The following is a 13,438-nucleotide window of genomic DNA, read 5'->3' as shown; positions in this document are numbered from 1 at the left end:
TTATGGAGCTAATTTGGAAAAAAGTTTGGCGTTGTAAGTGACTGCATTTTCCGGTCTTTTTCTTAGCCAAACGTGATGAACAAAACAGAGCTATTTCGTCTACACAAATAGTCTTTTTGGAAAAAATGAACATTTGCTATCTAACTAAGAGTCTCGTCATTGAAAACATCCAAAGTTCTTCAAAGGTAAATTATTTTATTTTAATGCTTTTCTTGTTTTTGTGAAAATATTGCCTGCTGAATGCTAGGCTTAATGCTATGCTAGGCTATCAATACTCTTACACAAATGCTTGTGTAGCCTTGGTTGAAAAGCATATTTTGAAAATCTGAGATGACAGTGTTGTTAACAAAAGGCTAAGCTTGTGTTTGAATATATTTATTTCGTTTCATTTGCGATTTTCATGAATGCGTTATGGTAATGAGCTTATGGCTATGATTACGCTCCCAGATACGGGATTGCTCGACGCTAGAGGTTAACTGCCCTGCTCAGGGGCAGAACAACAGCTTTTTACCTTATCAGCTCGGGGATTAGATCTGGCAACCTTTCGGTTTCTGGCCCAACGCTCTAACCACTAGAAGGGCCTTCTATGCCATCAAAAGGAACATAAAATTAGACATACCAATTAGGATCTGGCTAAAAATGCTTGAATCAGTAATAACCCATTGCCCTTTATGGTTGTGAGGTCTGGGGTTCGCTAAACAATCAAGAATTCACAAAATGGGAAAAACACCAAATTGAGACTCTTCATGCAGAATTCTGAAAAAATATCCTCTGTGTACAATGTAAACACCAAATAATGCATGCAGAGCAGAAGTAGGGCGATACCCGCTAGTTATCAAAATCCAGAAAAGAGCCATTAATTTAACCACCTAAAAGGAAGTGAATCCCAAACCTTACATAACAAAGCCTTCACCTACAGAGAAATTAACCTGGAGAAGAGCCCCCTAAGCAAGCTGGTCCCCATGCCAGCAAAATAATTAGACCCAACCAAATCATGAGAAAGCAAAAAGATAATTACTTGACACATTGGAAAGAATTTACGAAAAAAAACAGGGCAAACTATAATGCTATTTGGCCCTAAACATAGGGTACAGTGACAGAATACCTGACAGAATACCTGACCACTGTGACTGACCCAAACTTAAGGAGAGCGTTGACTATTGCCAACAAAGGGTATTTAACAAAGTATTGAGCTTAACTTTTGTTATTGACCAAATACTTATTTTCCACCATAATTTGCAAATAAATTAATAAAAAATCCTACAATGTGATTTTCTGGATTTTTTCCCCTCATTTTGTCTGTCATAGTTGAAGTGTACCTATGATGAAAATTACAGGCCTCTCTCATCTTTTTAAATGGGAGAACTTGCACAGTTGGTGGCTGACTAAATACTTTTTTGCCCCACTGTACCTTTTGACTATTGAATGTTCTTATAGACACTTTAGTATTGCCAGTGTAACAGTATAGCTTCCATCCCTCTCCCCGCTCCTCCCTGGGCTCGAACCAGGAATATAACGACAACAGCCACCCTCGAAGCAGCGTTACCCATGCAGAGCAAGGGGAACAACTACTCCAAGTCTCAGAGCGAGTGACGTTTAAAACGCTATTAGCGCGCACCCCGCGAACGAGCTAGTCATTTCACTTCGGTTACACCAGTCTAATCTCAGGAGTTGATAGGCTTGAAGTCATAAACAGCGCAATACTTGAAGTATTGCGAAGAGCTGCTGGCAAACACGAAAGTGCTGTTTGAATGAATACTTGCGAGCCTGCTGGTGCCTACCATCGCTCAGTCAGACTACTCTACAAAATCATAGACTTAATTATAACATAATAACACACAGAAATACGAGCCTTAGGTCATTAATATGGTCGAATACGGAAACTATAATTTCTAAAACAAAATGTTTATTCTTTCAGTGAAATACGGAACCGTTCTGTATTTTATCTAACGGGTGGCATCCCTAAGTCTAAATATTGCTGTTACATTGCACAACCTTCAATGTTATGTCATAATTAGGTAAAATTCTGGCAAATTAGTTCACAATGAGCCAGGCGGCCCAAACTGTTGCATATACCCTGATACTGCATGCAGTTATTTTAGCTAAATATGCAGGTTTAAAAATATATACTTCTGTGTATTGATTTTAAGAAAGGCATTGATGTGTATGGTTAGGTACACGTTGGAGCAATGACAGTCCTTTTTAGCGAATGCGCACCGCATCGATTACATGCAACGCAGGACACGCTAGATAAACTAGTAATATCATCAGTAGTTAACTAGTGATTATGATTGATTGTTTTTTATAAGATAAGTTTAATGCTAGCTAGCAACTTACCTTGGCTTCTTATTGCATTTGCGTAACAGGCAGTCTCCTAGTGAGGCAGGTGGTTGGAGCGTTGGACTAGTTAACCGTAAGGTTGCAAGATTGAATCCCAGAGCTGACAAGGTAAAAATTTGTCATTCTGCCCCTTAACAAAGTAGTTAACCCACTGTTCCCTGGTAGGCCATCATTGAAAATAAGAATGTGTTCTTAACTGACTTGCCTCGTTAAATAAAGTTGTAATTTTTTTAATATATATTTTTTAAATCGGCGTACAAAAATACAGATTTCTAATTGATATTGAAATGTTGAAATCGGCCCTAATTAATCGGCCATTGCGATTAATCGGCCGACCTCTAGTTTATTTCCCTTTTATTTATTATCTATTTAAATTGCTTTGGCAATGTATGTATACATATGTTTCTAATGCCAATAAAGCCCTGAAATTAAATAGAGAGAGAAATAGATATCGTGTATTTGACTTGCTTTGGCATTGTAAACATGTTTCCCATGCTAATAAAGCCCTTTGAATTGAATTGAGAGAGAGAGAAACAGAAAGTGACTCAGAAACAATGACATAATGACTCTCTTTAACTCTCCTTCAAGGGCAACCTCTGTACTGATACACTGGTAGGCAATCAATATGCCCTTTACCTCTCCTTCAAGGGCAACCTCTGTACTGATACACTGGTAGGCAATCAATATGCCCTTTACCTCTCCTTCAAGGGCAACCTCTGTACTGATACACTGGTAGGCAATCAATATGCCCTTTACCTCTCCTTCAAGGGCAACCTCTGTACTGATACACTGGTAGGCAATCAATATGCCCTTTACCTCTCCTTCAAGGGCAACCTCTGTACTGATACACTGGTTTGCAATCAAGATGCCCTTTACCTCTCCTTCAAGGGCAACCTCTGTACTGATACACTGGTAGGCAATCAATATGCCCTTTACCTCTCCTTCAAGGACAACCTCTGTACTGATACACTGGTAGGCAATCAATATGCCCTTTACCTCTCCTTCAAGGGCAACCTCTGTACTGATACACTGGTAGGCAATCAATATGCCCTTTACCTCTCCTTCAAGGGCAACCTCTGTACTGATACACTGGTAGGCAATCAATATGCCCTTTACCTCTCCTTCAAGGGCAACCTCTGTACTGATACAATGGTTTGCAATCAAGATGCCCTTTACCTCTCCTTCAAGGGCAACCTCTGTACTGATACACTGGTAGGCAATCAATATGCCCTTTACCTCTCCTTCAAGGACAACCTCTGTACTGATACACTGGTAGGCAATCAATATGCCCTTTACCTCTCCTTCAAGGACAACCTCTGTACTGATACACTGGTAGGCAATCAATATGCCCTTTACCTCTCCTTCAAGGACAACCTCTGTACTGATACACTGGTAGGCAATCAATATGCCCTTTACCTCTCCTTCAAGGACAACCTCTGTACTGATACACTGGTAGGCAATCAATATGCCCTTTTCTCTTTTTCGTTTCTACAACTGCCTTTGCTACATTTTCTTCTTGTCTTTCTCTCTTTTTTTGTCAATATTTCTATTATAATGGTGTATTTTTATATATATTTGTTCATAATTGAACTCTGCATTGTTGAAAAAGGACCCGGAAGTAAGCATTTCACTGTTAGTCTACCTACACCTGTTGTTTATGAAGCATTTCACTGTTAGTCTACACCTGTTGTTTATGAAGCATTTCACTGTTCGTCTACACCTGTTGTTTATGAAGCATGTGACAAATACCATTTGAATTGATTGAATAGATTTTCTTTCTCTTTCTCTCACAGCAGGCTGAGATTCTAACTCCAACAAGCAGAACAGACTCCAGATGAACAGATCAACAGCACCTCTAATTCTGTATAATCGACCCCTGTTAGTAACGATTTAAGTCCATTTTTATTTTACTTCTCATTCACAAACACCCCTTGACACGATCCCTCCTGAGAAAACAGGCATACAAGATTTCTTAACAATGTTTCAGATTTAGAACACAACACAGATTTCCATGCTCCAGTAAGGAAGTGAGGTTTCAGGTTTGGGTGCAGGAAGCAAACTAGCTGTCGTGTTTTAGTGGAGGATAATAGAATGCTGGTTTGCTGCTTCTAATTCTGTTTGACGTGTAGACATGTCAGGCCTGTTCCATACAACCCACAGCCATTCACTCATTCAGGAACCCAAACAGCGGTGAGAATAATCACACAGCCAGTAACATGTCTCTCTCTCTCTGTTTCTACCTCTCTGGTGAGAATTTAAATAATTTCAAACTAAAACCCGGTGTGAAATTGCTACAGTTTATGATGTAGCTTTTTCTTGCGGTCATTCGGTGTGTGTGCAAGTCGTAGCTAATTGCTTGTCAGAGAGATTGAAGCTGAGTAGAGTGAGGAAAGAGGAAGGGACAGAGGAAGAGAGAGGACAGAAGAGGAGGGGAGAGAAGAGGACAGAAGAGAGAGAACGGAAGAGGAGGAGAGAAAAGGGAAGTCAGAGAATGGAAGAGGGGAGAGAAGGGATGAGAGAGGACAGAAGAGGAGGAGAGAGGAGTTGAGAGAAGGGAAGAGAGGACGGAAGAGTTGGCGAGAGGAGAAGAGAGAAGGGAAGAGAGGACAGAATAGTTGGAGAGAGGAGGAGAGAGAAGGGAAGAGAGAGGACAGAAGTGTTGGAGAGAGGAGGAGAGAGAAGGGGAGAGGGAAGACGGAAGAGTTGGTGAGAGGAGTTGAAAGAAGGGAAGAGAGGACAGAAGAGTTGGAGAGAGGAGGAGAGAGAAGGGAAGAGAGAGGACAGAAGAGTTGGAGAGAGGAAGAGAGAGGACAGAAGAGTTGGAGAGAGGATGAGAGAGAAGGGAAAAGAGAGGACGGAAGAATTGGAGAGAGGAGTTGAGAGAAGGGAAGAGAGGACGGAAGAGTTGGAGAGAGAAGGGAAGAGAGAGGACAGAAGAGTTGGAGAGAGGAGGAGAGAGGAGGAGAGAGAAGGAGAGAGAAGGGAAGAGAAGGGAAGAGAGGATGGAAGAGTTGGGAAGAGGAGTTGAGAGAAGGGAAGAGAGGACAGAAGAGTTGGAGAGAGGATGAGAGAGAAGGGAAAAGAGAGGACGGATGAATTGGAGAGAGGAGTTGAGAGAAGGGAAGAGAGGACGGAAGAGTTGGAGAGAGAAGGGAAGAGAGAGGACAGAAGAGTTGGAGAGAGGAGGAGAGAGAAGGAGAGAGAAGGGAAGAGAAGGGAAGAGAGGACGGAAGAGTTGGGAAGAGGAGTTGAGAGAAGGGAAGAGAGGACAGAAGAGTTGGAGAGAGGAGGAGAGAGAAGGAGAGAGAAAGGAAGAGAGAGGATGTAAGAGTTGGGGAGAGGAGGAGAGAGAAGGGAAGAGAGAAGACGGAAGAGTTGGGAAGAGGAGTTGAGAGAATGGAAAAGAGGACAGAAGAGTTGGAGAGAGAATGAGAGAGAAAGGAAGAGAGAGGATGTAAGAGTTGGGGAGAGGAGGAGAGAGAAGGGAAGAGAGAGGATGGAGGAGGCTGAGAGAGAAGGGAAGAGTTGGGGGGAGGAGGGAAGAGAGAGTACAGAAGAGGAGGGAAGAGAGAGGACGGAACAGGAGGGGAGAGAGAGTACGGAAGAGGAGGGAAGAGAGAGTACAGAGGAGGAGGGAAGAGAGAGTACAGAAGAGGAGGGAAGAGAGAGTACAGAAGAGGAGGGAAGAGAGAGTACAGAAGAGGAGGGAAGAGAGAGGACGGAACAGGAGGGGAGAGAGAGTACGGAAGAGGAGGGAAGAGAGAGGACAGAAGAGGAGGGGAGAGAGAGTACAGAAGAGGAGGGAAGAGAGATTACAGAAGAGGAGGGAAGAGAGAGTACAGAAGAGGAGGGAAGAGAGAGTACAGAAGAGGAGGGAAGAGAGAGTACAGAAGAGGAGGGAAGAGAGAGTACAGAAGAGGAGGGAAGAGAGAGTACAGAAGAGGAGGGAAGAGAGAGTACAGGAAGGAAGAGGAGGGAAGAGAGAGGAAGGAACAGGAGGGGAGAGAAGGGAAGAGATAGGACAGAAAAGGAGGAGAGAGCGAGGGGCCCCAAACCATGACAATGCAGGACTCAAGTCACCTTAGAGGAAACCTCTGAAATGGAAAACCGGTACCTGATTGATACATGTGTCTTTCCCTCCTCTTCCCCTCCTCTTTCCCTCAAACAGTGTTCCATCTCACCTTTTTTGCATAAACTGGTCCCCTATCCACTGCCAGAAATAGAATACAATCTCACTAAATAGCTTCCACTATTCACAGATAAGCTGCTGATGTTCGTTAAGTAGCACTTGTTTCAGCATAATTATGTGTCAGACCTTGACTTGAATCAACCACATGGTGTGCCTTGCATATAACAACAATAGACGTTTATAGTGTTGACAGCTGACGCAAATGCTGAACAAAACAAACAGGTTGACGCAATATGTTATTCAGACAGGATCTCAACAATAGAAGCACTCAGCAAACAACATGTTGCATTCTTCCCCAGTAGCTATGGTAACACAGTCACCCTAACAACGCTGGCCTTTAAACAGCGAGCCAGCTACAGATGATCAAGTTTTATCATATTGTCAACATTTCCATTTCTCATTGTATCCCGCGGAAAGCAATCACCTCCCCGAACCCCTGGGGTAGACATGGCAATGTGCCCATCTCGATAAACAGATAAATAAACAAGGGCGATGAACAGAGGAGATGAGAAAAATAATCATGCTTCTTATTTTGACAGAAATGTTCTGGGACAAATACAATTGAAAGTATAGTGCTTAAACCAGGTCAGGTCATTCCAACCTTACACTCGTCTCTCGGCCAAATGGTTAAGGTTAGGTTTTGGGGGTGGGAAAACGGATGCTCGATCTGTGCCTACGGGCAACGTCTACCCTGATCCACAAAGGTGATCCCTAGGGGCGGGATCCCTAGAGGCAGGCTGTCTATGCCATGGTAATAAACCGTCAGCCGGGCGGCTCTTTGACACTTCAGTGTGTGTCTACTGGTTACCAGCCTACAGAAAGACCTCTACTTAATCTAGAAGAGGCTACTGGACAGGGAAGAGAAGAGATATTGACGAAGTGGATCCATATTTCAACTAAAAGGGGGGACATGATAGAACGGAGTACTAGAGGTGTGGGGGACAGGGAGGATATATTTTCTTTGGGATATAATGTTTGCTTTGACCAGCAGTAAATCAATGCCGGAGAGAATTTACGTCAGATTAAAATCCTATTTCAAACCAATGAATGCAAGCTCATCTATTATCTTATTGTGAGGTTTGTCTCTGTAAGGCCAGTCTTCAGTGGCTCTAGCCCGTGTCAGTTGAATGAGTAACTAAAGCCTTTTTAAGAGCACTGAGGGACTGAGGGTAATGCATGTTTAGGTTACACGCGCATGACAATGTCTCTTTTAATCCTGAACAGCATTCCGCCCCATGCTCCCAAGTCCCTTCCCCAAAGAGGTGCCCAATCACAAAGCAGGTCAACAATGGCGCTGTCACTCAATCTGTCTCCATAGTGACCGCACAGAACGCAGGGGTCCGTGAGGTCACTTTCATTCCAGAATTCTCTGAACAGGGACTAATTGCTATGTTTGTGCTGGTGTTCCGTGTCAGTGAGCGGGCAAATTACCAGCACCGCACAAATATCAATCACACCAGCTAATCATATGCTGCTATTCACACCAAACAACGAGAAAAGAGAGAGAGAGAGAGAAAGAGAGAGAAAGAGAGAGAGAGAAAGAGAGAGAGGGGGGGGAGAGAGAGAGAGAGAATGAAAGAAAGAGCTGAGAGAGATGCTTCTCAGCTGCTCTGTACTTATCTGTAAGTACAGTTCACACTGGTGGTTATCTTTGTTATGAAGCTTGGGAGGGGAAAGGAAAGAGCAGGGAGGAGGGATGTTTTTGAGCATATATTGTTTTTTTCTCTGTCCAGTTTCCCTTGTTGAAACTCAGCTGTAATATAAACCCAGTAACTTTGCCGAGAGGCATCCCATCAGATCATTTCTCGATTCAGCAATTTTCCCCAACCCTCTCTCTTCACCAGTCTCCTCTCTCTCTCTCTCCCTCTCTCTCTCTCTCTCACCCTCCTTTTGTAACTCTCTCTCTCTCACACACACACTCACACGCACACTCTCTCACTCTCTCTCTCACTCTCACTTTATCTCATGTATTCAGGGACTTTAGCAGTCCGAGCCGAGCAGGCCTTTCTGAGGGGTGAACTCGAGGAACTCTCTCTGCCCAAACTCTCAGAGTAATTCAACCTTCTGGATGGGGTCACTGTTTGTCACGGAGCGCACAGTATGAGACAGTACCGCGTGCACAGCATCACAGCAAGGAGAGGCGCTGAGATTACAGTAATGCTGTGTTCATGAGAGCCACTTCCTTCAAGCAAAAAAACACATGAATACATCTTTGAAGCATCCATCATTGTGTCAAAGAATGGAAATGGCATTAAGACATATTGTTGAGTTGCTATATAAAAACAGCGTATGTTGTGATTACTCTGTTGTGATAAAAAGGGATATTATTGTAGTTGTGATTTTTACAGCCACATTCATATTCTCTGAGGGTCTGAGTGTGTCTGAATGCACTCAACGCTCGCAAAATGCATCTGTAAGTAACGTATTAACCCACAGTGGATACCTCATCATCATACCCCACTCAGTATGATGGAAAGAGACATTCAGGATTCATCAGAACTCACATGTAGTCATGGCGGCCCATTAGGAGCCGATGCCGGGAGCTAAACAGTGAGGTTTCTGAGGTACTGGGAACTCACACAGTCACACACACATACTGTTACCGGAACCTCTTTGAAACGAACCACCGTTGGGATGCATTTTTTAATCCACTTAGCATATGAAAATAGACAACCAAGATGAATCATAACTCACATGTTGGGATTCCCAATTAGGAGCCGATGCCGGGAGCTAGACAGTTATGTTTCTGAGGTTTCACACACACTGAACAGGTCACATGCATATTGTTACCTCAAACCCTTTAAATGTCCCACCATTGGGGTGTGTTTTATAGAGTAAAGCCTGCTTCGAAAGACAAGGTGTTGGAGTAAATAGTTTGTCTTGAAAAAAGGCATTGAATTTCCTTGTCTTTGTTTTCTCTTGAAGTCTCATATGTGACACTACAGGCCTGTAAACAATCCCAGCCTCAATGTGAACGTCCTTCATACTAACTAAAGGTTAGTATATGTGGGGCGGCAGGTAGCCCAGTGGTTAGAGCTTTGGACTAGTAACCCGAAAGGTTGCAAGAATCGAATCCCCAAGCTGACAAGGTAAAAATCTGTCGTTCTGCCCCTGAACAAGGCAGTTAACCCACTGTTCCCCGGTAGGCTGTCATTGTAAATAATAATTTGTTCTTAACTGACTTGCCTAGTTAAATAAAGGTAAAATAAAAAATATATATGTAATGGGCTGACAAGACAGAATCTGTGGTGTTGAATTAGAATGGATGGCAGTGTATTGTAGCCTACTGTTACTGAGGAGAGGAAACATTTGCCCACACTGCAAGTGCCAATCCTGATGCATTCACAAGTCAAAAGAAGGGACATGGAAGAATTTAACACCCGCTGTATGTCATCAAAATCACTGTCAAGTAGTCAACAAAAATAATGCGATATATATAAAATAATTGCGATATAACAAAATACAACCTTACATCTATCCTTCTCTGTTCAATTTGTAAACGCTATCCAACATGGTAGCAATAGCTTATTAACAAAGTCAATTAGAATAATTGCCAAGATATCCAACCATATTTCACCCTAAAAGTAAGTGACTTACTCTGCATTCAATTAAAGCTGACTTACTTACTGTTCTTTTGTTTACATGTAATGGGACCAGGAGACAAACAGATATTATAAGAAGTAAATGCTTTCAGAGTTAAACTGACAATGTAAGTATAGAACGGGACCAGTAGCCTACCTCTGTAATTACACAGACCAAAATACAGTGTTTGCACAGCACGAGGAACGAACTATCGCTACCCGTGGACATTTTGTTATTAAAATTCATGTGTAAAAGGCAATACATCTGCATAACGCAGAGGCGAGAAATCGTATTAAGTGCGTGTAATAGGAGTGAATACTCACAGTGTTAGCACCGCCAAGCGGCACTAAAACCTTTTAGATAACCATAGTAGTAAACTTCTACACCGGGCTATTCATATTAGTATATGAATAATATCATACGGTCAACATTATTTTGATAATTATATGTATTATACGTATTTATTGTATCCTATGAAGTCGTGAATTATGCACAGCAATAGAAAAGAGAAGGTGGAAACGTTAAATATTTCATCAGTAATACAATTTACTCCAGAGATTACAGCATTCAGACTGCAAAACAGCAAATGAACCAGTTCAGCATGTCCAGTGAAAGGTCTGATTTGGAAAGAAGAAAACATTTCAAATGCCAATATGTGGAAACCACTCACCTAGTGAAGTCTCCGATTACTCCTATTCATCTAGCAGGAGAACAACTGCAAGTCTCAACCAGTCTGAAGAAGGTGAGTGTTGTTGTTGCTCAGGGGGGAAAATACGGTAAAGGTGGAGTAATCCCAGTTTGCGTTCTCCTATTTAAAACAAAATCCAGTAACTCCGGGTCAGTCTCTGACTACTGTGCAGTTTTCTCAGATCTCTCTCTCTCCCCCCCCTCTCTCTCACACTCTCTCTCTCTCGGCCGTCTCTCTAGAGCCATATATTTCTGTCCGGGTGCCTCTTCGCAGCAGCACAGTGCGCTGTTTGTAACAGGACACTACACCGCATTGCACTGCCGCGCTCCGCTTCACCTCACAGACAATAGCCTCGGCCACGAGACAAGGACGCAAACCAAGTGACGCGAACTCTTAAAACTTTGTTAAAACTGTAGCAAGAAGGGAGATCAGACAGAGCATTGCAGAATGCGCGGTTATGTGAGTTGCTGCGTGCAATGCCAGCGCTCTGCGATAGCCATCGGGTTCGCAGGATTTAAAAAAGAACTGAAGTAAGAGTGCGCCCCCCCTTGCCGCGTCCGTTCATTCACACACTGGATGAATTGGCCATGATATCCCGCATGGTTCTGGAAGACGTGGCAGGCAGCGGCGCACAGCTGTCCTGCAGGTAGATTACGTACTGCAGACGGATACAATAGGGGAACATTGACCCATGGGATCCCAATGTTTTGGGGGGACTATTCAAAGTGCATTTTCTAGGAGGCACTTTTACGAATTCAGGTTTATGTATGTTTCACATTAAAGGGCAATTCCACCACTTTTAAACCTCATTTTCATTATCTCCAACGGCAAATATCTACGTTGTGAAGAAGAAAAATATAAAGTTAAAATATTTTACTGCTGGTTTTGACAATCACGATGTAAAAAAATGTAGTAATACTATCTGTGATGTCACAGATGAGTATTTTTTAGAACTATTCCTCTTATCTATTTGACCACAGATCATAGAAGTGTGCTGTTTTCACCTAAGACGCTGGTTTGTTGCTGGAGATGGATGAGGTTGAACATTGGCATAATTGCACTTTAATATTTTGAAAGAGTGTTGGTCTATCCAACATTTGTTGACTATTAAGTTAACTGTCTGCAAATGTTTTTAATATCACAACTAGTCAAAATCAAATCAAATTGTATGAAGTTCAGATGCGAACAGCAACATGTTTTTAATCGGCCTTTCAGAGAAACAGCAGCTTTCTCGTGAATAGGAAATACCCATATAAAACTCTGTCAAAAGTCATTGGTCCATATCAAATCTTAACTCACATCCACACCTTCATATACAGCGGGGCAAAAAAAGTATTTAGTCAGCCACCAATTGTGCAAGTTCTCCCACTTAAAAAGATGAGAGAGGCCTGTAATTTTCATCATAGGTACACTTCAACTATGACAGACAAAATGAGAAAAAAAATCCAGAAAATCACATTGTAGGATTTTTTATGAATTTATTTGCAAATTATATTGGAAAATAAGTATTTGGTCACCTACAAACAAGCAAGATTTCTGGCTCTCACAGACGTGTACCTTCTTCTTTAAGAGGCTCCTCTGTCCTCCACTCGTTACCTGTATTAATGGCACCTGTTTGAACTTGTTATCAGTATAAAAGACACCTGTCCACAACCTCAAACAGTCACACTCCAAACTCCACTATGGCCAAGACCAAAGAGCTGTCAAAGGACACCAGAAACAAAATTGTAGACCTGCACCAGGCTGGGAAGACTGAATCTGCAATAGGTAAGCAGCTTGGTTTGAAGAAACCAACTGTGGGAGCAATTATTAGGAAATGGAAGACATACAAGACCACTGATAATCTCCCTCGATCTGGGGCTCCATGCAAGATCTTACCCCGTGGGGTCAAAATGATCACAAGAACGGTGAGCAAAAATCCCAGAACCACACGGGGTGACCTAGTGAATGACCTGCAGAGAGCTGGGACCAAAGTAACAAAGCCTACCATCAGTAATACACTACGCCGCCAGGGACTCAAATCCTGCAGTGCCAGACGTGTCCCCCTGCTTAAGCCAGTACATGTCCAGGCCCATCTGAAGTTTGCTAGAGAGCATTTAGATGATCCAGAAGAAGATTGGGAGAATGTCATATGGTCAGATGAAACTAAAATATAACTTTTTGGTAAAACTCAACTCGTCGTGTTTGGATGACAAAGAATGCTGAGTTGCATCCAAAGAACACCATACCTACTGTGAAGCATGGGGGTGGAAACATCATGCTTTGGGGATGTTTTTCTGCAAAGGGACCAGGACGACTGATCCATTGTTATGCTGGGGCCATGTATCGTGAGATTTTGAGTGAAAACCTCCTTCCATCAGCAAGGGCATTGAAGATGAAACGTGGCTGGTTCTTTCAGCATGACAATGGTCCCAAACACACCGGCCGGGCAACGAAGGAGTGGCTTCGTAAGAAGCATTTCAATGTCCTGGAGTGGCCTAGCCAGTCTCCAGATCTCAACCCCATAGAAAATCTTTGGAGGGAGTTGAAAGTCCGTGTTGCCCAGCAACAGCCTTAAAAAACATCACTGCTCTAGAGGAGATCTGCATGGAGGAATGGGCCAAAATACCAGCAACAGTGTGTGAAAACCTTGTGAAGAC

The 13,438-nt window shown here is 42.8% G+C and overlaps 1 protein-coding gene across 4 annotated transcripts in view; it reads right to left on the bottom strand.

Moving 5' to 3' along the window:
• The window catches only part of sema5a (sema domain, seven thrombospondin repeats (type 1 and type 1-like), transmembrane domain (TM) and short cytoplasmic domain, (semaphorin) 5A), a 210,875-nt gene extending 199,588 nt beyond the window's left edge, over positions 1 to 11,287 (bottom strand). Inside the window, exon 1 of one of the 4 annotated variants that reach the window (XM_046292575.1) lies at positions 10,782 to 11,287. The gene's annotated coding sequence lies outside the window, so the exon portion shown is untranslated. Of the gene's footprint in view, positions 1 to 9,223; positions 9,323 to 10,781 lie in introns of those variants that run through there. The other 3 variants (XM_046292573.1, XM_046292571.1, XM_046292574.1) reach the window with 3 other exon arrangements.
• Positions 11,288 to 13,438: the final 2,151 nt, after the last annotated feature.

Source organism: Oncorhynchus gorbuscha, linkage group LG12 (genome assembly GCF_021184085.1).
Source record: "Oncorhynchus gorbuscha isolate QuinsamMale2020 ecotype Even-year linkage group LG12, OgorEven_v1.0, whole genome shotgun sequence".
NCBI lineage: Eukaryota > Metazoa > Chordata > Actinopteri > Salmoniformes > Salmonidae > Oncorhynchus > Oncorhynchus gorbuscha.
The sequence above is the reverse complement of the archived record's forward strand: the minus strand, read 5'-3'. Positions and strand labels throughout refer to the sequence as shown.